Source organism: Canis lupus, chromosome 37 (genome assembly GCF_003254725.2).
Source record: "Canis lupus dingo isolate Sandy chromosome 37, ASM325472v2, whole genome shotgun sequence".
Classification (NCBI taxonomy): Eukaryota; Metazoa; Chordata; class Mammalia; order Carnivora; family Canidae; genus Canis; species Canis lupus.
Genome location: NC_064279.1, coordinates 339,635 through 363,583, shown reverse-complemented (window position 1 = coordinate 363,583; position 23,949 = coordinate 339,635). Strand labels below are relative to the sequence as shown.

The 23,949-nt window shown below is 48.4% G+C and overlaps 1 protein-coding gene and 1 long non-coding RNA gene across 19 annotated transcripts in view; one reads left to right on the top strand and one right to left on the bottom strand.

Moving 5' to 3' along the window:
* The window catches only part of LOC112656497 (uncharacterized), a 441,756-nt gene that overhangs the window by 123,803 nt on the left and 294,004 nt on the right, over positions 1 to 23,949 (top strand). The window lies entirely within an intron of this gene.
* Positions 1 to 23,949, bottom strand: part of LOC118353533 (uncharacterized) — a 368,208-nt gene that overhangs the window by 99,425 nt on the left and 244,834 nt on the right. For 2 of the 18 annotated variants that reach the window (XR_007408956.1, XR_007408948.1), the window contains one exon: positions 5,967 to 6,570. The exons of the other annotated variants lie outside the window; for them this stretch is intronic. The gene's annotated coding sequence lies outside the window, so the exon portion shown is untranslated. Of the gene's footprint in view, positions 1 to 5,966; positions 6,571 to 23,949 lie in introns of those variants that run through there. 18 annotated transcript variants of the gene reach the window in all.

Below are 23,949 nucleotides of genomic sequence, written 5' to 3'. Positions count from 1 at the left end.
ATGGGTGAAGGGCACTGAGGGGGTCCCTTGCCGGGATGAGCACTGGGTGTTATTCTGTTGTTTGGTAAATTGAAGAACAATAAAAAATAAATTTATTTTAAAAAAAAGTTCAAACAACTAAATACTGATGCTGCCAACATGGGAGTACGTAAATATAGAAACCAATTAACAACAAACATACAGGAACTCACTGATAATAATACAATGACAGGGGATTTTAAAACCTACCCACTTATGGCAATGGACCGATCGTCTATGCAGAAAATCAACAGGGGAACAATAGTCTTGACACACTGGACCACAGGGACTCAACAGATATAGTCTGAACATTTCTTCCTAAAGCAGAATACACATTCCTTTCAAGTGCACATGGGACATTCTCCAGAACAGATCATATCATGGCCCACAAATCAGCCCTCAACAGGTACAACAGGTACAAGAAGGTTGATATCACACCCTGTACATTTTCAGACCATGACTCTATGAAACTCGAAGTCGACAGTAAGAAAAAAATTGGACAGACCAAAAATACGTGGAGATTATGAACATCCTACTAGAGAATGAATGGAGCAACCAGGAAATTAAAGATGAAATTTAAAACAAATGAAAATGAAAACGTTTCTCCAAACCTCTGGGATGTTGCAAAGGCAATCCTAAGAGGGAAGTACATAGCAATACAGGCCTATCTCAAGAAACAAGAAGTCTCCAATACACAACCTAACCCTACGCCCAATAGGCTGGAAAAGGAATAGCAAACAAAGCCTAAAGCCTACAGAAGAAGGGAAAAAATAAAGATGAGAGAAGAAATAAACAATGCAGAAAAAAACAAAACAGTAGAATGGAATAATGAAACTAAGAGCTGGTTCTTCAAAATAATTAATAAAATGGATCAAGCCTTAGCCAGCCTTATCAACGAGAAAAGAGAAAAGACCTAAATAAATAAAATCACAAATGAGAGAAGAGAGATCACAATCAACACCAGAAAAATTAGACAATTATAAGGGAATACTATGAAAGATGATATGCTAACAAACTGGGAGTCCTGGAAGAAATGGACAAATCCCTAGAAATGTGCAAAGGAGCAAAACTGAAATAGGAAAAAATAGAAAATATGAACACACCCATAACTAGCAAAGAAATTGAATCAGCAAGGCACCTGGGTGCCTCAGTGTTTGAGCATCTGCTTTGGCTCATGTCATGATCCTGGGGGAATCACGTCCCACATCAGGCTCCCCACATGGTGCCTCATTTTCCCTCTGCCGATAACTCTGACTCTCTGTGTCTCTCATGAATACATAAATAAAGGTGCAGCCACTGTGGAAAACAGTCTGGAGGGTCCTCGAGAAGTTAAAAATAGGGGATCCCTGGGTGCCGCAGTGGTTTGGCGCCTGCCTTTCGCCCAGGGCCTGATCCTGGAGACCCGGGATCGAATCCCACGTCGGGCTCCCGGGGCATGTAGCCTGCTTCTCCCTCTACCTGTGTCTCTGCCTCTCCCTCTGTGACTATCATAAAAAAATTTTTTAAAAAGAAGTTAAAAATAGAGCTACCCTACGATTCCAAAATTGCACAGCTAGGTATTTACCCCGAGGATACAAAAGTAGTTTAGTAGATTTGAAGAGGAACACGCAGCCAAGTGTTGGTAGAAGCATTATCAACAACAGCAAAACTGTGTATACACCCCAGATGTCCATCGACAGATGAATGGGCAGAGACGATGTGGTAAATATACACACTGCGACATCACTCGGTCATCAGGAAGGATGAAATGAAGCCATTTACAATGACGTGCGAGAAGTGGAAGAGACTTATGCTAAATGAACTCAGTCAGAGAAAGACAGATACCAAATACCATACAATTGCATTCACATGTGAATTTTAAGAAACCAAACAAACTGGCAAAGGGGCAGAGGGGGGATGAGAGAAGCAAACAAAAAAAAACACACTCTTAGTCACAGAGAATAAAGTAATCAATACCAGAGGAAGGTGGGGGGGATGGGGAATCAGGGGATGGGGATAGTGGAGGTCACCTCTGACCAGTACCAGGCGTTGTATTCAAGGGTTGAATCACTATGTGGTAAACCTGAAACTATATCATACTGTGTTTACAAAGAGGAATTCAAGTAAAACTTTAAAATAATAATTGGTAGTATAGAGGAAACATGTGCGCACAAGAGATAAAATCAGAAAGGCAACTGAAAATCCAAACAGTCTTTAGAGCCACAAATCCCCTCCTTAGCTCAGCTCAGGAGAAGCCTGCCATGCCTATTCTCACCCCAGCAGAAGCCTGGATTTTGATTCTCTGGGGAGGCCACTGACTTGGTGGCGTCAGGCTATCTTTGAACCTGAAACCTAAATAGAGGGCATAAAACTAAACTACCCAAGATGCTAGGATTCCCAGTGCAGGCACATGCCAAGACACAAACTCTAACCATACACAGACATAACCCTAACCATACACTTAAGCCTAATGTTAAGGTCATCCTTAAACAAGAACTATCACTAATCAAAAACCAAACACAAACCCCAAGACCGAAACACATTGACTGAACCTTCCTGCCAGCCCTCACCCTAACTCTTAAACCTATTCTAAACCCTTAACTCTGACCCTTACCTTAAATCTAACCCTAACCATAACCTCTAACCCTAACCTTATCTTAATGTACTCAATTCCTAATCCTAACCTTAACCTGTACACTAACCCTAACCCTCTAATACTAATCCTATCTCATACCCCAAACTGTACACTAAACTGTACCCTAAAACTAATCCCTAACCCACTGCCTAACCCTCTCTTACCCTTTTCCAAAACCGTACCCTGACCCTGACCTGCCCCTAACCCTAACCCCTAAACAAACACTAAACCTAACCCTAGCCCTAACCCCTATCCTAAACCTAACCCTCACCCTAACCCTAAACCTAGCCCTAACTTTAACTCTAACCCCTAACCCTAAACACTAACACTAACTCACACCCTAACCTGTAACCCTAACTGCAAATCTAGCCCAACCCTAACTCTAACCATAACCCAAACCCCAACTCCTAATCTCCTGCCCTAATCCCTAAAGTCTAAACCCTAACCCTAACTCTAACTCCTGTCCCTAACCCAAACCCCCATCGTAACTCCTAACCACTTACCCTTACCCTTATCCCTCACCCTAACCTCTAATCCATAACCATAAGCATAATGACTAACCCCTAACATGACTAACCCCTAGGCCTAACCACAAACTGCCTCCCCTCCCCTGACCGTACCATTCATTCTACCCATTCACTTACCCTATGGTTTTGAGGAGTCCCTTCTGACATGGACGAGGCCCACAATGGCGCCTCCAGTGTCCTCCAGGGGGTCCTGAGGACGCCGGGCTCCTGTGAGCGTGGACGTGGCTCCACGTGTTCCAGAGTCATAGTCAGCGGGTCCTGAGTACGCCAGGTCTCCTGTCACTGTGGAGTATTCCTCACATCCTCTGGAAGCCTCACAGCAGGTTCTCAGGAGGCCGGGGGCTCCTGTCAGCCTGGACATGGCCCCATGTCCCCTGAAAACTCACCGCAAGTCCTGAGGAGGCTGTGGGTTCCTGTCAGCCTAGACGCAGCCCCATGTGTCCCGAAGCCAAAGTGCAGGTCCTGAGGAGGACGGGGGTCCTCTCAGTCTTGACGTGGCCCCAGAATTTCCTCAGCCTCACCATAAGACCTGAGGAGGCTGGGGGCTCCTGTCAGAATGGACGTGGCCCCAAATCATCCCAATCATTCACAGTGGGTCCTGAGGAGGCCAGAGACTCCTGTCAGTGTGGATTCGGCATCCACATTTTTCTTAGGCCTCACCACAGGCTCTGACAAGGCTGGGGTCTTCTGTCCGCATGGACGCATCCCGATATTTCCCGATGTCTACACCGGGGGTCCTGAGGACATCAGCGTCTGGTTGTGTGGACATGGCCCCACGTCCTCCTGAAGCGTCACCGCAGGTTCTAAGGTGGCCGGGGCTCCTGTCACTGTGGATGCGGCCCCCAGCTTCCAGAAGACTCAACTTATGTCCTGAGGGGCCCATTAGCTCCTGCCAGAGTGGTCGCGGCGCCACATGTTTCAGAAGCCTCCCCGCATGTCCTGAGGTGGCCCAGGGGCTCCTGTCAGCGTGGATGCGGGCCCACATCTTACTGAAGCCTCCCCGTGGGTCCTGAGGCAGCCCAGGGGCTCCTCTCAGGGTGGGTGTGGGCCAACTATTTCCTGAAGCCTCCTGGGAGGTCCTGAAGCGGTCCAGGGGCTCCTGTCAGGGTGGATGTGGACCCACATCTTCCTGAAGCTTCACCGTGTGTCGTGAGGAGACTGGGACTCCTGTCAGCGTGAACGCTGAGCAATATCCCCCTGAAGACTCCCCACAGGCTCTGAGGAGGCTGTGCTCATCAGCGTGGATGTGTCCCCCCGTCTTCCTCAGGCCTCCCCAGCACAGGCTGGCTCCTGTTACTGGAGGCAGAGGAGGCCTACTGCGCATGAGTGCCCCCTGTGCAGTGCCTGGGCTCGGGCGCCCCCTGCGGGATGCTCAGATGCTACAGGAGGCTGTGCAGGAGGCACCTGCCCATCCCTGGGCCCACCTCTGCCTCCTTCCAGGCTCCAGCTGGGGCCTGTTAGCTTCGGAAACATCTCACTGAAAAGGAGCCCAACACCCGGGTTCCTCAAAAATACTTAAGGAGAAGGAATTGGAGCCCAAAGGACACGAAATGAAATGTGGACCAGACTTTTACCACGTCCTGTAAAACTCACTCAACCCTCTTCCACTGTGGGCGGGACAGCGGGCTGGTGCAGCCGCCCTGGAAACAGTGTGGAGGCCCCTCAGGAAGTTACAAATAGAGCCGCCCTGCGACCAGCAGGTGTACGGCCTGGAGCTCACTCCGAAGATACAGATGCAGTGAGACTCGGGACACCAGCACCCCAATGTCCACAGCAGACGTGTCCACAGTAGTCACATTGTGGGAGGAGCCTCGGTGCCCTCTGACTGATGATGGATAAAGAGGATAGGAAATAGATGATGGTCATAGAGAGAGGAATGGTACTCAGCTATCAAAGAGAAGGAAATCTTGCCATTTGCAATGACGTGGATAGAAGTAGAGGGATCATCTTAAGTGAAATAGGTCAGTCGGAAAAGAGAATGACCGTGTGGTGTCATTCATAGGTGGAATTAAAGAAGCAAAGCAGATGAACATCTGTGAAGGGAAGGAAAAACAAATAAGATGAAAACAGATGCAGGGAATACAGACTCTTATATATAGGAAACAAACTGATTGTCGCTGCAAGGGAGGGGACGAGGGAGGGGATAACAGGGGACCAGCATGAAGGAGGGCACATGATGTCACGAGGACTGCTGTTAGCTCCAACTGGTGAATCCCTGAATTCATCCTCTGAAAGTATAATACACTATATGTTAATTAATTGGCTTTAAATTAAATTAAGTTAAAAAATCAGTTGTATCAGAGCACGTTTCCTACTGGACTTTCTGTTCTGCTCCTTCAGCTTATGCTGGGACCACCCTCGTGGGTCTGGTTTGTTTACGTAGGCATCAGGCCTCGTCCATGGACCAGCCCTGGGCTAGAACTCACGGCCCCGAGATCAGGACCGGAGGTGAGGTCAAGAGTCAGATGCTTAACCAACAGAGCCAGGCGGAGTCCCGAAGACAACACTGCTTTATCCTTTGTCTCTGTGACATCGTTTGTTTTATTATTTTTTTAAAATATTTTTTTAATTTTTTAATTAACTTATAGTCAGAGAGAGAGGCAGAGACACAGGCAGAGGGAGAAGCAAGCTCCATGCACTGGGAGCCCGACGTGGAATTCGATCCCGGGTCTCCAGGTTCGCGCCCTGGGCCAAAGGCAGGCGCCAAACCGCTGCGCCACCCAGGGATCCCTGTGACATCGTTTGAAATAGGAAAGTGCTGCGTCCCGCTCTGTCCTGCTTCTCCAATACTGATTTGCTCTCCGGGGTCATTTGTGGGGGCTGTTGGATGTTTTGGGTTTTTTTTTCCTATGTATAGGATCTGCCACCATGACTTGACAGGAATGACATTGAAATTGAGGGTGGCTTCAGGAACTGCGGACATTTTCACAAGATGAGGCTCCAAACCAATGAGCCCAGGACGGCCTCCCAGAGCCTAGTGTGGCTCAGTGCACAAGTCTTGTGCTCCTTTGGTACAGTCTCATTATTTATTCTCTGTGATGCTCCTGAGAAGGGATTCACGTCCGTCATTTCCTTCCTGATTGCTCATTGTCTGGACACAGCAAGCCCCACAATAGAATAAAAACTGAGCCCAGGCCAAGGGCAGGAAGCCCCTATTAGAAAAGATCCACTGCCCTTGAAGGCCCCATATCAAAATGTAAACAGAACTTGAGGAATTGCTCCAGCCCTTCTGGAGGTCCCCGAGACCAGCCCTTAAAACTAAGCAAAAACCCACCTCGGGGTCCAATTCCCTGCTCCGCTGTGTCAGGTATACTTGGACAAAAGATTGAGCTTGTAAATAGTCCCTCGTGTGTTTGCATCGGAATTGGCTTCTCGGTGGTTTCTCAGATTCGCAATCTTGGGCACAACAGTCTGAGATAAAAAAACAAAACCAAAAGAAGCTCGGACGCGGGCAGAGAGAAAGCAGGGTTCTGAGAGAAGCGGCGGAGACCCGGGGGCTTGGGGAATCTTCTGTGGAGGACATGCAGACTGGGGGGCGGAATGCTCAGCCCCAGAGCCAGAGGACCCAGAGACCCCACCCGCATACCGCCCATCAGTGTCGAGTCTCAGGGAGCAGCACAACACTGCCCACTGGAGGCCAGAAGTGCTGACGCCCACCCCGCCTCTGACCCCGCAGGTGCATCTCCCAGGCAGATGTGCACCTGACAATCAGCGCCATGGCCAATCTCCAACCCCGCACAGACCACTCGCTGCCACCAAGGTGTCGGACCACAGAGGCTGCAGAGATTCAGCTCTGCCTGGAAAGTATGGTCTAGTTTCCTTTGTACTTTGTGCTTTATTGTCATTTATTTTCTTTGATTCTATTTTATAAATTGCCTTATTTTATTTTTATGTATGTACCTTATATATTTCTTATTTTTAGTTTCATGGTACTTTAATTTTGTTTCTTATTTTGGGATTTAGAATCTTTTAACAACCAGGCCAAAATAATCTGGTGGTTTTTTTGGGAGGGCAGTTTTTATTGTTTTTCTTTTTCTTCCTTCTTTCTTTTCTTGGAAAAAATAAAGAGATGGAGAAATTCGCCTCCATAAAATAACATGAGGTAGTACTCACAGCCAGGAAGTCCATCAATACAAATATATGATGTCTAACTACAGTTTAAAACAATGATTATAAAGATAGCATCTGGGCTGGAAAAAGAGCACAGAAGAAAACTAGAGAATCCCTTACTGTAGGAATAAAAGAACTAAAATCTAGTCAGGCCAACGTTAAAAATGCTATAACTGAGATGCAGTCCCAAGTGGAAGCCTTAAAAACAAGGAAGTTTATGGACCACAAACGCAGACTTGGAAACTCAGCCACTTATTAAAACAATAGCATTCATATCATGGGAGACTCAGAAGATGAAGAGAGTGAAAAGGTGGGCCTTGCTCAGCCATTAGAAATGACAAATAACCACCATATCCTTCAACGTGGATGGAACTGGAAGGTATTATGCTGAGTGAAGTAAGTTAATCAGAGAAGAACAAATATTGTATGTTCTCATTCACTTGGGGGATATAGACAATAGTGAAAGGGAATATAAGGGAAGGGAGATGAAATGTGGGGGAAATATCAGAAAGGGAGACAGAACATAAAGACTCCTAAATCTGGGAAACGAACTAGGGGTGATGGAAGGGGAGGAGGGCGGGGGTGGGGGTGAATGTGTGATGGGCACTGAGGGGGGCACTTGACGGGATGAGCACTGGGTGTTATTCTGTATGTTGGCAAATTGAACACCAATAAAAAGTAAATTTATTATTAAGAAAAAAAGAAAGAAAGAAAGAAAGAAAGAAAGAAAGAAAGAAAGAAAGAAAGAAAGAAAGAAAGAAAGAAAGAAAGAAAGAAAGAAAGAAAGAAAGAAAGAAAGAAAGAAGAATGGCACCTGGGTGGCTCAGTCTGTTAAGCTTCTGCCTTAGGGTCGGATCATGATCCAGGTCCAAGGAAGGCTCCCTGTTCAGCAGGGAACCTGCTTCTCCCTCTCCCTCTGCCCCTCTAGCACATGTTTTCACTCCTCTCTCTCTCAAATAAATAAATAGCATCTTTGAAAAAGAAACAAACAAACCCAGAGGGAAAAGAAATCTCCCATGTAGAAGATTTTCAAACAATTTGTGCAGACATTCCACCGTCAAGTTCATGAGCATGCTTCCCACTCTTATGTGTGGAATACACATAGTAACTTCCTTCTACAAAATATAATATGAAAAACTTAAAATAATAATGATAATATAATAATAATAATATTAGTAGTAATAATAATAATAAAGAATCACTTTACTACAGAGAAATCTGACAAACACTACCTCAGCAAGATGATCAGATCGATACCAAGACTGATAAATCATGTTGATAGTATCTAACCTTTATGATATAATAAAAATAGCAGTATATCTCTGTATATAATCCACAAAAACAGTTCAATCATGAGATAAACAACAGACATGTCCCAACTGAGGGAAATTTTACAAAATACTCTACTTCTCAAAGTGTTCCAGTTCAACAACAACAAGGAAAGGCTGAAAGACTGTCACAATCCAGAGGAGCTTAAGAAAACATGAGGACAAATGGAGTGTGATATGAGGAATGGAGACTTAGCAAAAACTAAGGAAATCTGAATAAAGTATGGTCTTTGGTTATTGGAAAAAATTTAATATTGATTCATTAGCTAATATTTGTACCGTACTGATATAAGATATCAATAATTGGAGAAATTGAGTGCAAGTGCATGAGAATTCTCTGTACTATATTCTCAATTTCCTTATAAAACTTTGTTTTCTTTCTAAGAAATAAGATTTAATTTGAAAATTGACTTAAATGAATCAGGCTCCCGTGTGAAGACATTTTAAAAATCGTTGAATTAACTTTTGCCTTATTCTTAAAGAGTTCCTTCGATGGGAACAATAATAATTTTATATCAGAAGGAAAGAAAAACACTTATGAACATGTATAATGCCTCCTCAACCTGAAGCAGGAAAGGATAATAAATAGCAAAAATCAGATAAAAATACTTCTATTATAATAGACACCATATTGCAAGTGCATTTAAAATTAGCAATGTATAACATTTATTTCCTTGACATTTGTCTTCCAAAGAGTTCACAGTGTTTCAGTGTCAGTTGAAACAGGGGAAGAATCTCAGGGAAGAATCCTTCACATAATAATAGGACCATTGGTACTAATGTCTCTCAATTATTTCCAAATCCATACAGATGCATTTCCTGATGAGTGACTGAGCTGTGAAGAAAGAGATGAGAAACCCTCATCCCTCTGAATTACTTGTGTCAGAATATTTTAACCATAGTACTACGGATAGTAAATTATCCTTATTAACAGGATATGTCTCAGATTGGAATCTGAGCAATCAGATGGGCAGAGAAAAAATGCTTAACTTGCTCAACTTCTAAAGACAAAGGAGAACTTTTCTATGTACAAAGTCAGTTGTCAAGATAGCCTTAGGGAAAAAGAGTCTGCAGCATGGAATCCTGCTGCACAGCCGGGACGCCCGTGCCCCAGGTCGTCCTGATCCCAAATACCTGGGCCTGTCCCCCAACACATGCTGCCACGCTGAGGTCATTTGCAATTTCTCTCTTAGGAGCTCCAGGGAGAGCGGCATGAGCTAGATAGGACGGGACAGGATGTGTGGAGGCCGAGAACATTACGGCCATTCTACTTTAAGTTCAGTATTAGCACAGGTCCAGCAATCCCAGGCCCCTGTGAAGAAGAGCTGAAATTTGCATTATTTCAGTTACTGGAAAAAAACAAAAGTTTACAGCTAATGTCTTAGAAAGCCCCACAATAGAATAAAAACTGAGCCTAAGCCAAGGGCTGGAAGCCCCAATTAGAATGAGAAGAGAGCACAATGCCCTTGAAGGACCCATATCAAAATGTAAACAGAACTTGAGGAATTGCTCCAGCCCTTCTGGAGGTCCCCGAGACAAGCCCTTAAAACTAAGCTAAAACCTTCCTTGGGGTCCAAGTCCCTGCTCCACTGTGTGGGGTATACCTGGAACCACGCTCGAGTTTTGAAATCAACCCTCGTGTCTTTGCATCGGTGTCTGCGCCTTAGTGGTTTCTCGGATTCGCAATCTTTGGCAAAACACCCCCATGACCCCTCCCCACCTGGACTGACCTCTGTCCCCTCCCACCCAGGCTGACCCTCAGTTACCTCCCCACTGACAACAGCTGGGCACAGGCCTCACACAGTTCCACGGGCACGGTGGGCACTCCAGCTGTCCCCAGCCTCCCAGGGGAAGGAAGGAGGGTTTGGCAGGACACACTCCCATGGTGACCCCAGGGCTCCCTGCCCAGGAGAGCACCTGGTGACAGGTCGGGGTCTGTGTCCCTGACGCCAGCTCCTCCTCCCCGGTTTTCCCACTGGAAATGAAGGAGGAGGCCCTGGTCTCCTCCAGGGACATCACGCAGGTGGACCTGGACGTCAACAGGACGCTCAGCAGTCACATCATATTTTGGGACTACTACGGGGTAGGGTGAGGTTGAGGGGCCAGGGGGATCAGGACCCAGGGGAGGACCGGGGGATTCTGGGTAGGGAAAACGGGGCTTCTGAGGCAGGGGGCAAAACAGCAGCCAACAACACACCGCTCCATGGTAGGGTGTTGGGGATGACCTCTATGCCCACACCCCTGGGGCCTCGGGGATGAGGAGGCAACTAGGATGGGGCCTCCAGGGCTTGCCATGGGAGCTGAACCCCAAAGGGGAGAGGGACTGCCCCCTGAGAAGCAGGGGATGGGGTGGGGGACATGAGGGGCATGAACCGGACCTGGGGGCCAGGCGGCATGGCCGTGGAGCAGGGATTTGGACCCTGAGACTAAGAAGCGTAGCAGCTTTAAAGGGGCCAGTGGCCCATGGGATACACAGAAAGTTGCACAGTCGTGTCGGTCCACACGCAGGTGGCCGATTGAATTACACCTTACCCTATAGGATCCACTTGACCTGGCCTATTACTTTGGTCAGAATTGGCGTGCAGTTTTGGCAGGCACAAAGCAGGGTTACATTGTTATGAGCCGATTTCCGATTAGGGTGTGCCCAGCGGCTTGACTGGGTTGGGGCAGCGCCTTAAGACATAAGCAGGTTATGTGGGGGTCATAGGGGAGGTGGCAGGTGTATCACAAAATGGAATCAGTCCTGCTCTGCTTGTCCTTGGGTAGGGGCTTTTTGTTAAATTTCCTGGGTCCCACACTTGCAGCTCATGCACCTGGGCCACCCTCACCAGGTGGACTCAGTGTGCACACCTTGTGGTGCTGGATCTCACACCAGCGTGTAGAGGGCACCCTCCTCGCCCTAGTGAGTAGGGGCTGGGTGAGCATGGGGCTCGGCATGAATGCCAGCCAGCATAGGGGACCGAGGAACCCCAGCCCCATCACCACCCCTACTCCCACACACAGGCTGCCCCATGGCTCCCCGTAATGGGCACCCGGCGCCTCTGAAGATCCCCCCAGGGCGGCCCCGAGGTCCAGCTCCCTGCTGGAGAGGCATCGGGGAGAAGAGAAGCAGCTGGCGCTCAGCGGGAACCACTGCCAGACATGGGAATGTGGCCGAGCCAGTCCTTCCAGCTCAGCTGACCTTCCAGCGGAAAGTCACTGCATGAGCCAGCCCCGGGTCGGCCAGGAGAGTCCAGCAAGCTGCCCAGCGCCAGCACCAGAAATGATGTTGTGCCAACCATGTCGGTGTTTGGGTGACCCAGCCAGAGGATCCGATAGCTGCACGTGATAGCTGCATGTGATAGACACACACACACACACCCTGAAACCAACAAAAGTCGGAATCCCTCAATGTTGTCAAACAGCAGTCGAATGGTTACATACACGACGCTGTGGTCCCAATAGGATACATGGAAGACGCTATAAATCACGACTGCAGAGGTGCTGGAGGCACAGAGATGTGCCTGTTGGGTTCCAACAAGGAGAGCAAAGGGGCAGGAAGCATACTTCAATGGGGGGGCCCCTCTTAGGAAAGGACACCAGGTCCCTGTGAAGGCTACGGATTGTGAAATCTTTCCTCCTCTCTTTCAGCTTCTGGATTTCCTCTTCCTTTGTTCTTCCTAATTCTAGTTTACCTCCACCCTGCATCCAAACCAATGACCAAAGAGGCTTCTTTATGATATCCGGTCCTAAAAGGAGGCTGAGCTCTGGCTACCGGGTTCAGAAACGATCATTTTCTAGGTGTATGCTGATCCCCCGAACTCGTGCCTTCATGACTCTTCTCTCCCTGCAGAACGAGGGGAACCACAGGTCTTACAATGAAAGACGCCCACTTCCACTCGGGCAGGACTGTCCCTTGTGGAGGACGTCATCTGGGCCATGTAGTGCAAGTGGGGTGATCAAGAATAGGTCGCAGGTGAGACATAAGCAAGCACTTACCTTTGATATCATGCTTTATTTTTTCATCCATTTATTATTTGTTAACTATTTTTTAATTTATTTATGTATGATAGTCACAGAGAGAGAGAGAGAGAGGCAGAGACACAGGCAGAGGGAGAAGCAGGCTCCATGCACTGGGAGCCCGATGTGGGATTCGATCCCGGGTCTCCAGGATCGCGCCGTGGGCCAAAGGCAGGTGCTAAACCGCTGCGCCACCCAGGGATCCCCTAACTATTTTAATTTTATGTCCTGTCTATACCCAACACGGTGTTCAAACTCATAACCCTGAGTTCAAGATACCCCAACCAGGACAGCCAGGCACCCCAGTCCCATGTTTTAAAACTCTTTGCTTCATTGCCTATCTCTGCATCGAACTGGAACATTGAGTCCATGACGGGGAGCTTTAGTAACCTCCGAATCCTAGAACGTTCTCACTGTATCCCAATCCTAGATTGACATTTACCATTGAATAGCACTTTAAATAGTCAGTAAAATAACTACTACAGAAAAGGAAATTATCTAATTTTCACGTATGTGGTCCCTGCTCCCTGGGCTCCCAGGGAAGCTATGGTTTCTTTAACATTGATCAAGGTCCAAATGACTCCACCACACCTCAAAGCGTGGGCTCAGTTTCTGCCCTGACACATGCAACACCCCTGCTTCAATTAACATGTATCAATCAATCAAAGGGAGCCTAACTGGCTCGGTGTGGTTTGTAAGAACATGGGACTCTTGTTCTTGGGGTAGCATGTTCAAGCCCAATGTTGGCTGTAGAGATTACAGAAAAATAAAATCTTAAAAAAATCAATCAGTTTATCTTGGGGAGACATAGCCCCTGATCCCACAAGGGCAGGGAGCCAGCTGATGGTTCTACGCACAATATTATGCAGCAGAGCACAAAATGTGAACTTTCAGAAGTCTCCTAGAGTGGGGGACACACCAGCCTTAAGGTGTTCAGGTGGAGAAGTCAGGGGCAGTCCCTGGAGCGACAGGGTGGGCTCAGGATCCCATGGGTCCCAAGGATGGTGGCACCAACTGTTCCCAGGCACAGGAGCGGGAATGCGGCTGAGAGTAGCAGGACTTGGGCCAGCTGTCTGCCCTGTGTGGCCATAAGCTGCAAACCCCTGTGCAGTCACGGGGCCGCATTCCTGGGACAGACCAGCAAAGGCCAGGAGTGGGAGGACACCCTCCCGGGCAGGAAGAGCACAGGTCTCCACCAGGGCAGCCCCTAAAATTTGGAGTTTTAAACTTCAGTATCTTGTCTGTGTGGAGGCTGACAAAATTGAGGCGGTTCCACTTTAAGTTCACTGTTAGCACAAGTACTGCCATGCCAGGCCCCTGTGAATAAGAGCTAAAATTTGCATTATTTCAGTTACAGGAAAAAAAGAAAAAAACAGCTTACAGCTTAAAGTCGAATAAAGCCCCATATTAGAATGAGAACAGAACTCAATGCCCTTGAAGGCCCCATATCAAAATGTAAACAGAACTTGAGGAATTGCTCCAGCCCTTCTGGATGTCCCTGAGACCAGCCCTTAAAACTAAGCTAAAACCCACTTCGGGGTCCAAGTCCATGCTCCGCTGTGTCGGGTGTACTTGGGCGCAAGCTCGAGTTTGGAAATCAACCATCGTGTGTTTGCATCGGTGTAGGCTCCTCAGTGGTTTCTCAGATTTGCTATCTTGGGCACAAAACCTCCATGTCCCCTCCCCACCTGGGCTGACCCCACATCCCCTCCACCCCAGGCTGACCCTCAGTCACCTCCCCACCCACAACAGCTTGGGACAGGCCCTCACACAGGTCCCATGGGCTCGGTGGGCACTCCCGCCATCCTCGGCCTCCCAGGGAAAGGCAGGAGGTTTCAGCAGACCCACTCCCATTGTGGCCCCAGGGCTCCCTGCCCAGCATGGCAGCTCGTGACAGGTTGGGGTCTGTGTCCCTGACGTGGGCTCCTGCTCCCCGGTTTTCCCACAGGAAATGAAGGAGGAGGCCCTGGTCTCCTCCAGGGACATCACGCAGGTAGACCTGGACGTCAACAGGACGTTCGGCAGCCACACTATGTTTTGGGCCTGCTAGGGGGTCGGGTGAGGCTGCTGGGCCAGGGGGCTTAGGGGCCCCAGGGGAGGCTTGGGGGCTTCGGGGTAGGGAAAACGGGGCTTCTGAAGCCGGGGGGAGCAACAGCAGCCAACAACACACTGCTCCATGATAGGGTGATGGGGATGACCCACATGCCCCCAACCCCGGGGCCTCAGAGATGAGGAGGCCAATTGGATGGGGCCTCCAGTGGTTGCCATGGGAGCTGAACCCCAAAGGGGAGAGGGATGGCGCCCTGAGAAGCAGGGGATGGGGTGGGGGAAGTGGGGGGCAGGAACCAGACCTGGGGGCCAGGAGGCATGGCCGCGGCTGGAGCAGGACACACATCAATCCCATGAGGGTCGGACGGGACAGAGTGACACCCACTCTCGGTGCTTTATATATTTCTAAATTCTATGCATTTCATTTGAGACAATTTGCAATTTGAAAACATACATAGTATGATGACCCCCAGATAATGACCCCGGTCCAGCCAGGGCCCTGCACTGACCACACGGTGCCACAGGGCAGGTGTCACAGCAAACCCCAGACTGGGGTCGCCTTTAACGGTAGACGTCTCCTTGTGCATCTTAGAGGAAGGGGATGCCCTGTGTCCGCAGGCCCCCCACGCCATCCTGCTCATTCCCTACCCCCACATCATCCCCCTACATCATAATCCCCAATGGCATTCCACAAAACACCATCCCCCTCACAGCCACACAGCCCCACACAATCCTAACCCACACTACACCACAACACCATCCCCCCTACACCATCCCCCACACTCCACCACCATCATACCCCTAGTCCCACACCATCTACCCCACACCATCGGCCCCCAGCAAACCCGGTGCAGGTGCCCCCTGTGGGACATGCTCAGCCTCCCTGGGGTTCTCTGGATACCCTGTTCCCATCAGAAGACCGGGTGTTCAATAGAGCACACAGGGGTTGCAGGGAGGAGGGAAGGCACGGAGTCTCCAACAGAGTGGGTGTAGGTGAGTGGTGCAAAGAACCCACTGTGCCCTGCCTCCGCCCACTCTCCCTCCTGGAGGGTGACACAACCTGCACAGGACAACAGCCCCTAACCCAGTGGGACCTGGGCTGCCCTGGCACCAGGATCTGTGGGGGCTGAGTTGATTTGGGCCCCCCCATGGCAACACAAGGACGAATGGATTCCAGCCCCCCATGGCCCTGTGCAGCCCTGGATTCTGGACCTCACGCTGAGCGAGCCCTCTCACAGCTGGATGTGGCCTCCTGGGCCCTGGGCGTGACCCACAGATCCAGGTCGCAGACCTAGGGCAGCCCTGAGGATCCCGGTACACCCCAGGGTGGGGAGAGCAGGGGTAGGCCAGTGGGCCCCACCCGCACCCACACCAGGAGGCAGGTTCCTCCAGATACTGGGGCCCCAGGGGGCCCGAGGCCGTGGTCCAGCTGCCCTGCGGGAACCCAGCGCAGGAGCCCATGAGCTGCAGGTCCAGTTCAGCTCTGCTGTCCTCAGAACCGTCTCTCAGGCTGAAACCTCAGGACACACGCCCCCACCCGGAGTCCACACATGCTCCAGGTGGGGGACTCCAGCACTCGACCCCCAACCCATGTGATTCTTTTCCTCCCATAAAGGACAGAAAGGTCTCCCTCCCCAGGTGAAGGCACGCACCCACGCCTCTGAGCCCGTTTACTGTAGAAAGTCAATAAAGTGTTGTGGTGTGAAAATGCACAGCCAGCCCTTTTCTGTGTCTCCCAGAACTCTGTGCACGGGGCATGGAGAGACCCACAGAGAGGAGGAGGGGGCATCACCCGGGCCCCAAACAGCCCCTGCAGGGGCACCACAAGGCACACACTGCTGATGTCCCCATGTGCCTTCCAGGGGCGGACAGACGCCAGGATCAGGACCCCACAGACTATACTGGGACTCATCCTGTGCCCCGTGGGCCAGAATGGACTAGGACAGAGTGACAGCCAGGGAACCTCAGGTCACCAGGGTCTGTGCAAAGTGACCTGTGAGGTCTGTGCTCCCTCTGTCCAGGAGGCCGGGGCTGGCCTGGTTCCGGGACATGTACTACCCTCCCCGCATCCCCATGCCAGTGTGCCTGGGGCACAGAGGGCCTGTGGGGCGCTCAGTGTGGCCCTGGAAGGGATGTCAGGACAGTAGGCCCTTGTGTTGTGCCCAAGACTACGAATCTGAGAAACCACTTAGGAGCCAACACCGATGCAAACTCCCGAGGGTTTCTCTACAAGCTGGAGCTTGGGTCCAAGTGCACCTGACACAGCGGAGCAGGGACTTGGACCCGAGACTAAGAGGCATAGCAGCTTTATAGGGTCAGTGGACTGTGGGATATGCAGAAATTTGCACAGTCATGTTGGTCCACACGCAGGTGGCTGATTGAATTACACCTTACCCTATAGGATCCGCTTGACCTGGCCTATTACTTTGGTCAGAATCGGTGCGCAGTTTTGGGGGACACAAAGCAGGGTTACATTTTTATGAGCCGATTTCCGATTAGGGTGTGCCCAGCAGCTTGACTTGGGTGGGGCAGCGCCTTAAGATATAAGCTGGTCATTTGGGGGTCATAGGGGTGGTGGCGGGTATAGCACAAAATGGAATCAGTCCTGCTCTGCTTGTCCAGGGGTAGGGGATTTTTGTTAAATTTCCTGTGTCCCAACTTGCAGCTCACGCACCTGGGCAACGCTCACCAGGTGGACTCAGCGTGCACACCTTGTGGTGCTGGATCTATCACACCAGCCTGTGGAGGACACCCTCCTCGCCTTAGTGAGTAGGGGCTGGGTGAGCATGGGGCTCGGCCTGAAAGCCAGGCAGCACAGGGTCTGAGGAACCCCAGCCCCATCCCCACCCCGACTTCCACACACAGGCAGCCTCAGGGCTCCCCGCCATGGGCACCGGGCTCCTCAGGAGCTCCCGCCAGGGCAGCCCCGAGGTCTGACTCCCTGCTGGAGAGGCATCGGGGAGAAGAGAAGCAGCTGGCGCTCGGCAATACCCATTGCCGGACATGAGAATGTGGCCGAGACAGACCTTCCACCTCAGCTGACCCTCCAGCTGAAATTCACTACAGGAGCGAGCCCCGGGTCAGCAAGGAGAGCCCAGCTAGCCACCCAGCATCAGCACCAGAGATAATGTTGTACCAACCATTTCGGCGTTTGGGTTACCCAGCCAGAGGATCCGATAGCTGCACGTGATAGCTTCATTTGATAGACACACACACACCCCACAACCAACAAAAGTCAGAATCCCCCCAATGTTGTCAAACAGCAGATGAATGGTTACATACACGACGCCATGGTCCCCAATAGGATACCTGGAAGACGCTATAAACCATGACTGCAGAGGTGCTGGAGGCACGGAGATGTGCCTGCTGTGTTCCAAAAAGGAGCGCAGAGGGGCAGGAAGCATCCTACGGAGGGTGGGGGCCCTCCTAGGAAAGGACACCAGGTCCCTGTGAAGGCTACGGATGGTGAAATCTTTCCTCCTCTCTTTCAGCTTCTGCTTTTCCTCCTAAATGCCATTTTCCTCAATCATAATAGCAAAAATTTATTTTATGTTTTTAAATTTCTTTTTATTGGAGTCCAATTTGTATGAATTCTTTCTTCAGCAAGGGTGTCATTCAGGATAGAGAGAAAGATTTTCCCAGACAGGCAAAGTATAAAGGAGTTCATGACCGCTAAACCAGTCCAGTAAGGAATTTTAAGAGGGACTATTCTAGTGGGGGGAAAAAGAGACCAAAAGCAACAAAGACTAGAAAGGACCAGAGAACGTCACCAGAAACACCAACTCTACTGGTAACACAAAGGCACAAAGTTCATATCTTTGAATAAGCACTCTGAATGCTGATACTAAATGCTCCAATCAAAAGATATAGGGTATCAGAGTGGCTTAAAAAACAGGATCCAGGATGCCTAGGTGGCTCAGGAGTTGAGCCTCTGCCTTTGACTCAGGGTGTGATCCTAGAGTCTGGGATCGAGTCCCATATTGGGCTCCTGGTGGGGAGCCTGCTTCTCTCTTGGCCTAATTTTCTGCCTCTCTCTCTCTCTCTCTCTCTCTCTCTCATGCTCTCAAAAATAAAATTGTTATTAAAATAACAAGGTCCATCGGTATGCTGCCTAGTAGATGCTCACCTTAGAACTATAGACAACAGCAGATTGAAAGTCAGGGGATGGAAAATCATCTATCACGCTAATGGTTATGAAAAGAAAGCTGGAGGACCAATACTTATATTAGACAAACTAGATTTGAAACCAAACCCTGGGGGTCACCTGGTGGCTCAGTGGTTGAGCATCTGCCTTCAGCTCAAGGTGTGTTTTTGGGATCCCAGGATCGAGTCCCACATCGGCATCCCATTGGGGAGCCTCTCTCCCTCTGCCTATGTTTCTGCCTCTGCTTCTCTGTGTATCTCTCATGAATAAATAAATAAAATATTTAATCTCAAAAAAGAAAGAACAAATACTGTAAGAAGTGATGAAGAAGGGCATTATTTCATAGTTAAAAAGACTCTCTATCAGGATCAAACAACTAAATATTTATGCTGCCAACATAGGAGTACCTAAATATGGAACCCAATTACCAATAAACGTACAGGAACTCACTGATAATAATACAATGACAGGGGATTTTAAAACCTACCCACTTATGGCAATGGACCGATCATCTATACAGAAAATCAACAGGGGAACAATAGCCTTGACACACTGGACCACAGGGACTCAACAGATATTTTCTGAACATTTCTTCCTAAAGCAAAATACACATTCCTTTCAAGTGCACATGGGACATTCTCCAGAACAGATCATATCATGGGCCACAAATCAGCCCTCAAGAGGTACAACAGGTACAAGAAGGTTGATATCACACCCTGTACATTTTCGACTACGACGCTATGAAACTTGAAGTCGACAGTAAGAAAAAATTTGGACAGACCAAAAATACGTGGAGATTATGAATATCCTTCGAGAGAATGAATGGAGCAACCAGGAAATTAAAGAGGAAATTTAAAACAAATGAAAATGAAAACATGTTTCTCCAAACCTCTGGGATGTAGCAAAGGCAGTCCAAAGAGGGAAGTACATAGCAATACAGGCCTATCTCAGGAAACAAGAAGTCTCTAATACACAACCTAACCTTACACCTAAAGGAGCTGGAAAAGGAATAGGAAACAAAGCCTAAAGCCTACAGAAGAAGGGAAAAAATAAAGATGAGAGCAGAAATAAACAATACAGAAACAGTAGAATGGAATAACGAAACTAAGAGCTGGTTCTTCAAAATAATTAATAAAATGGATCAAGCCCTAGCCAGCCAAATGAACGAGAAATGAGAAAAGACCTAAATAAATAAAATCACAAAAGAGAGAAGAGAGATCACAATCAACACCAGAAAAATAAGACAATCATAAGGGAATACTATGAAAGATTATATGTTAACAAACTGGGAGACCTGGAAGAAATGGACAAATCCCTAGAAATGTGCAAACAAGCAAAACTGAAATAGGAAGAAATAGAAAATGTGAATAGACCCATAACTAGCAGAGGAATTGAATCAGCAAGGCACCTGGGTGCCTCAGTGGTCGAGCATGTGCTTTGGCTCAGGTCATGATCCCGGGGTCCTGGGGAATCAAGTCACACATCAGGCTCCCCGCATGGAGCCTCATTTTCCCTGTGCCTATACCTACGCATCTCTGTGTCTCTCATGAATACATAAATAAAATCTTTAAAAAAGAAAAAAGATAAAAAGATGAGAAAGGACCGAAATAAAATCACAAATGAGAAAAGAGAAATAACAACCAACACTAGAAAAATACAAACAATTATAAGAGAATATGATGAAAAATTACATGCCAGCAACCTAGAACCTGGAAGAAATAGATCAATCCTAGAAATATATAACATAGCAAAAATGAAAAATGAAGAAATAAGAAATTTGAACAGACAGTTAACCAGCAAAGAAATTGAATCAGCAATCAGGGTTCTCCCAACAGGAGACGCTTAGATCAATAGAACAGAATGGAAAGCCAAAACAAGATACAAACATGTATCTATGACCCATAATGGACAACAAGGCAGGAAGGAATATCCAATGGCACAAAGACAGTCTCTTCAACAAACCCTAACCCTGACCCCAGGATAAGAACAAATGATGTTGGGAAAACCAGGCAGCCAATTGCAGAAGAATGAAACTGGACCACTTTCTTACACCATATATATAAAAAATAAATTCAAAATGGATGAAAGACCTAAATGTGAGATCTGAAACCATACAAAGAAGAAAAGATAGGCAGCAACGTCTTTGACATTGGCCATTGGATCTTCTTTCTAGATATGCCTCTGAGGTGAGGGAAACAAAAGCAAAAATCCTATTGGGACTTCATCAAATCGAAAAGCTTCCGCAAAGTGAAGGAAACAACCAAAGCTAAAAGGCAACATACAGGAGGAGGGGCAAGATGGCGGAAGAGTAGGGTCCCCAAGTCACCTGTCCTCACCAAATTACCTAGATAACCTTCACATCATCCTGAAAATCTAGGAATTCGGCCTGAGATTTAAACAGAGAACAGATCGAATGCTACAGTGAGAAAAGTTCGCGCTTCTATCAAGGTAGGAAGACGGGGAAAAAGAAATAAAGAAACAAAAGGCATCCAAGTGGGAGGGGCCCCACGAGGAGCCGGGCAAAGGCCAGGGCGAGTGCCCCCCGGTCAGGAGACCTCTGTCCCAGAGAAGCAGGATCTGAACCAATCTTCCTGGGTGGAATGGCGCTTGCAGGGATTCAGAGCAGGACCCCAGGAGGGCGGGGATACCCACGGGCTCCCTGGGACACGAACAGACACCTGCACTCCCAGGAGAGTGCACCAAGCTCCCTAAGGGCTGCAGGGCACATGCACTGACTTGGGAGCAGCTCAGAGGGGCTCGGGCAGGGTTCTGCGTGTAGGGGGTTGCATGCCCCGGGAGCAGCTTGGCGGCGGTGCCTCTGGCAGAGGAAGGGGCTCAGTGCAGTGGGGGCTGCGTGGCTCCGGGAGCAACTCGGAGGTGCTCAGGTGGCGGCTCCCTGAGGGGGCTGCGCGACCAGGAGCAGCTCAGAGGGGCTGGGCGGCAGCTCTGGGAATAGGCGGCTGTGCAGCCAGGAGCGCGAATCCAACAGCACAGGCCCCAGAGCACAGGGCGCCAGGACACATCCCAGGATTTGGCCTCCCCCGGGACAGGCAGAGGCCCGGAGGGCCCAGGACAACAAGGACGCTCCTGCCCAGAGCTGAGCAGATCAGCGGCCCCACCCCAGAGCCTCCAGGCCCTGCAGATGGACTGCTCCCGAGTTACTGCGGGGGCTGAATACAGGTTTCCAGAGGTGGCCGCTGCCACTGGGGTTGTTCCTCCTTGGGCCTCACAGGGTAAACTATCCCCACTGAGCCCTGCACCAGGCAGGTGACAGAGCAGCTCCCCCAAGTGCTAACACCTGAAAACAGCACAACAGGACCCTCCCCTAGAAGACCAGCTAGACGGACAAGTTCCAGGGGGAAGTCAAGGGACTTAAAGTATACAGAATCAGAAGATACTCCCCCATGTTTTTTTTATTCCTGATTGCTTCCCCCACCCTTTTCCCCCGTTTCTTTCTTTTTCTTTCTGTTTTTATTCCCTTTTTTCTTCTTTCTTCCTTTATTCTTTTTTCTTTTTCTCTTTTCTTTCCTTCTTTCTCTCCTCTCTTTTTCTCCTTTTCCCAATACAATTTGTTTTTGGCCACTCTGCACTGAGGAAAATGACTAGAAGGAAAACCTCACCTCAAAATAAAGAATCAGAAACAGTCCTCTCTCCCACAGAGTTACAAAATCTGATTTACAATTCAATGTCAGAAAGCCAATTCAGAAGCACTATTATACAGCTACTGGTGGCTCTAGAAAAAAGCATAAAGGACTCAAGAGACTTCATGACTGCAGAATTTAGATCCAATCAGGCCGAAATGAAAAATCAATTGAATGAGATTAAATCCAAACTAGAAGTCCTAACAACGAGGGTTAACAAGGTGGAAGAACGAGTGAGTGATGTAGAAGACAAGTTGATGGCAAAGAGAGAAACTGAGGTAAAAAGAGACAGACAACTAAAAGACCAGGAAGACAGATTAAGGGAAATAAACGACAGCCTGAGGAAGAAAAACCTATGTGTAATTGGGGGTCCCGGGGGCACCAAAATGGACAGAGGGCCAGAATAAGTATTTGAACAAATCATACCTGAAAACTTTCCTAATCTGGGAAGGGAAACAGGCATTCAGATCCAGGAAATAGAGAGATACCCCCCTAAAATCAATAAAAACCGTCCAACACCTCGACATTTAATAGTGAAGCTTGCAAATTCCAAAGATAAAGAGAAGATCCTTAAAGCAGCAAGAGACAAGAAATCCCTGACCTTTATGGGGAGGAGCATTAGGGTAACAGCAGACGTCTCCACAGAGACCTGGCAGGCCAGAAAGGGCTGGCAGGATATATTCAGGGTCCTCAATGAGAAGACCATGCAACCAAGAATACTTTATCCAGCAAGCTCTCATTCAAAATGGAAGGAGAGATAAAGAGCTTCCAAGACAGGCAGGAACTGAAAGAATATGTGACCTCCAAACCAGCTCTGCAAGAAATTTTAAGGGGGACTCTTAAAATTCCCCTTTAAGAAGAAGTTCAGTGGAACAATCAACAAAAACAAGGACTGAATAGATATCATGATGACACTAAACTCATATCTGTCCATAGAAACTCTGAACATGAACGGGCTTAATGACCGCATCAAAAGCGCAGGGTTTCAGACTGGATAAAAAAGCAGGACCCATCTATTTGCTGTCTACAAGAGACTCATTTTAGACAGAAGGACACCTACAATCTGAAAATTAAATGTTGGAGAACCATTTACCATTCAAATGGTCCTCAAAAGAAAGCAGGGGTAGCCATCCTTATATCAGATAAACTAAAATTTACCCCGAAGACTATAGTGAGAGATGAAGAGGGACACTAAATCGTACTTAAGGGATCTATCCAACAAGAGGACTTAACTATCCTCAATATATATGCCCCGAATGTGGGAGCTGCCAAATATTTAAACCAATTAATAAACAAAGTAAAGAAATACTTAGATAATAATACACTTATACTTGGTGACTTCAATCTAGCTCTTTCTACCCTCGATAGGTCTTCTAAGCACAACATCTCCAAAGAAACGAGAGCTTTAAATGATACACTGGACCAGATGGATTTCACAGAAATCTACAGAACTTTACATCCAAACTCAACTGAATGCACATTCTTCTCAAGTGCATATGGAACTTTCTCCAGAATAAAC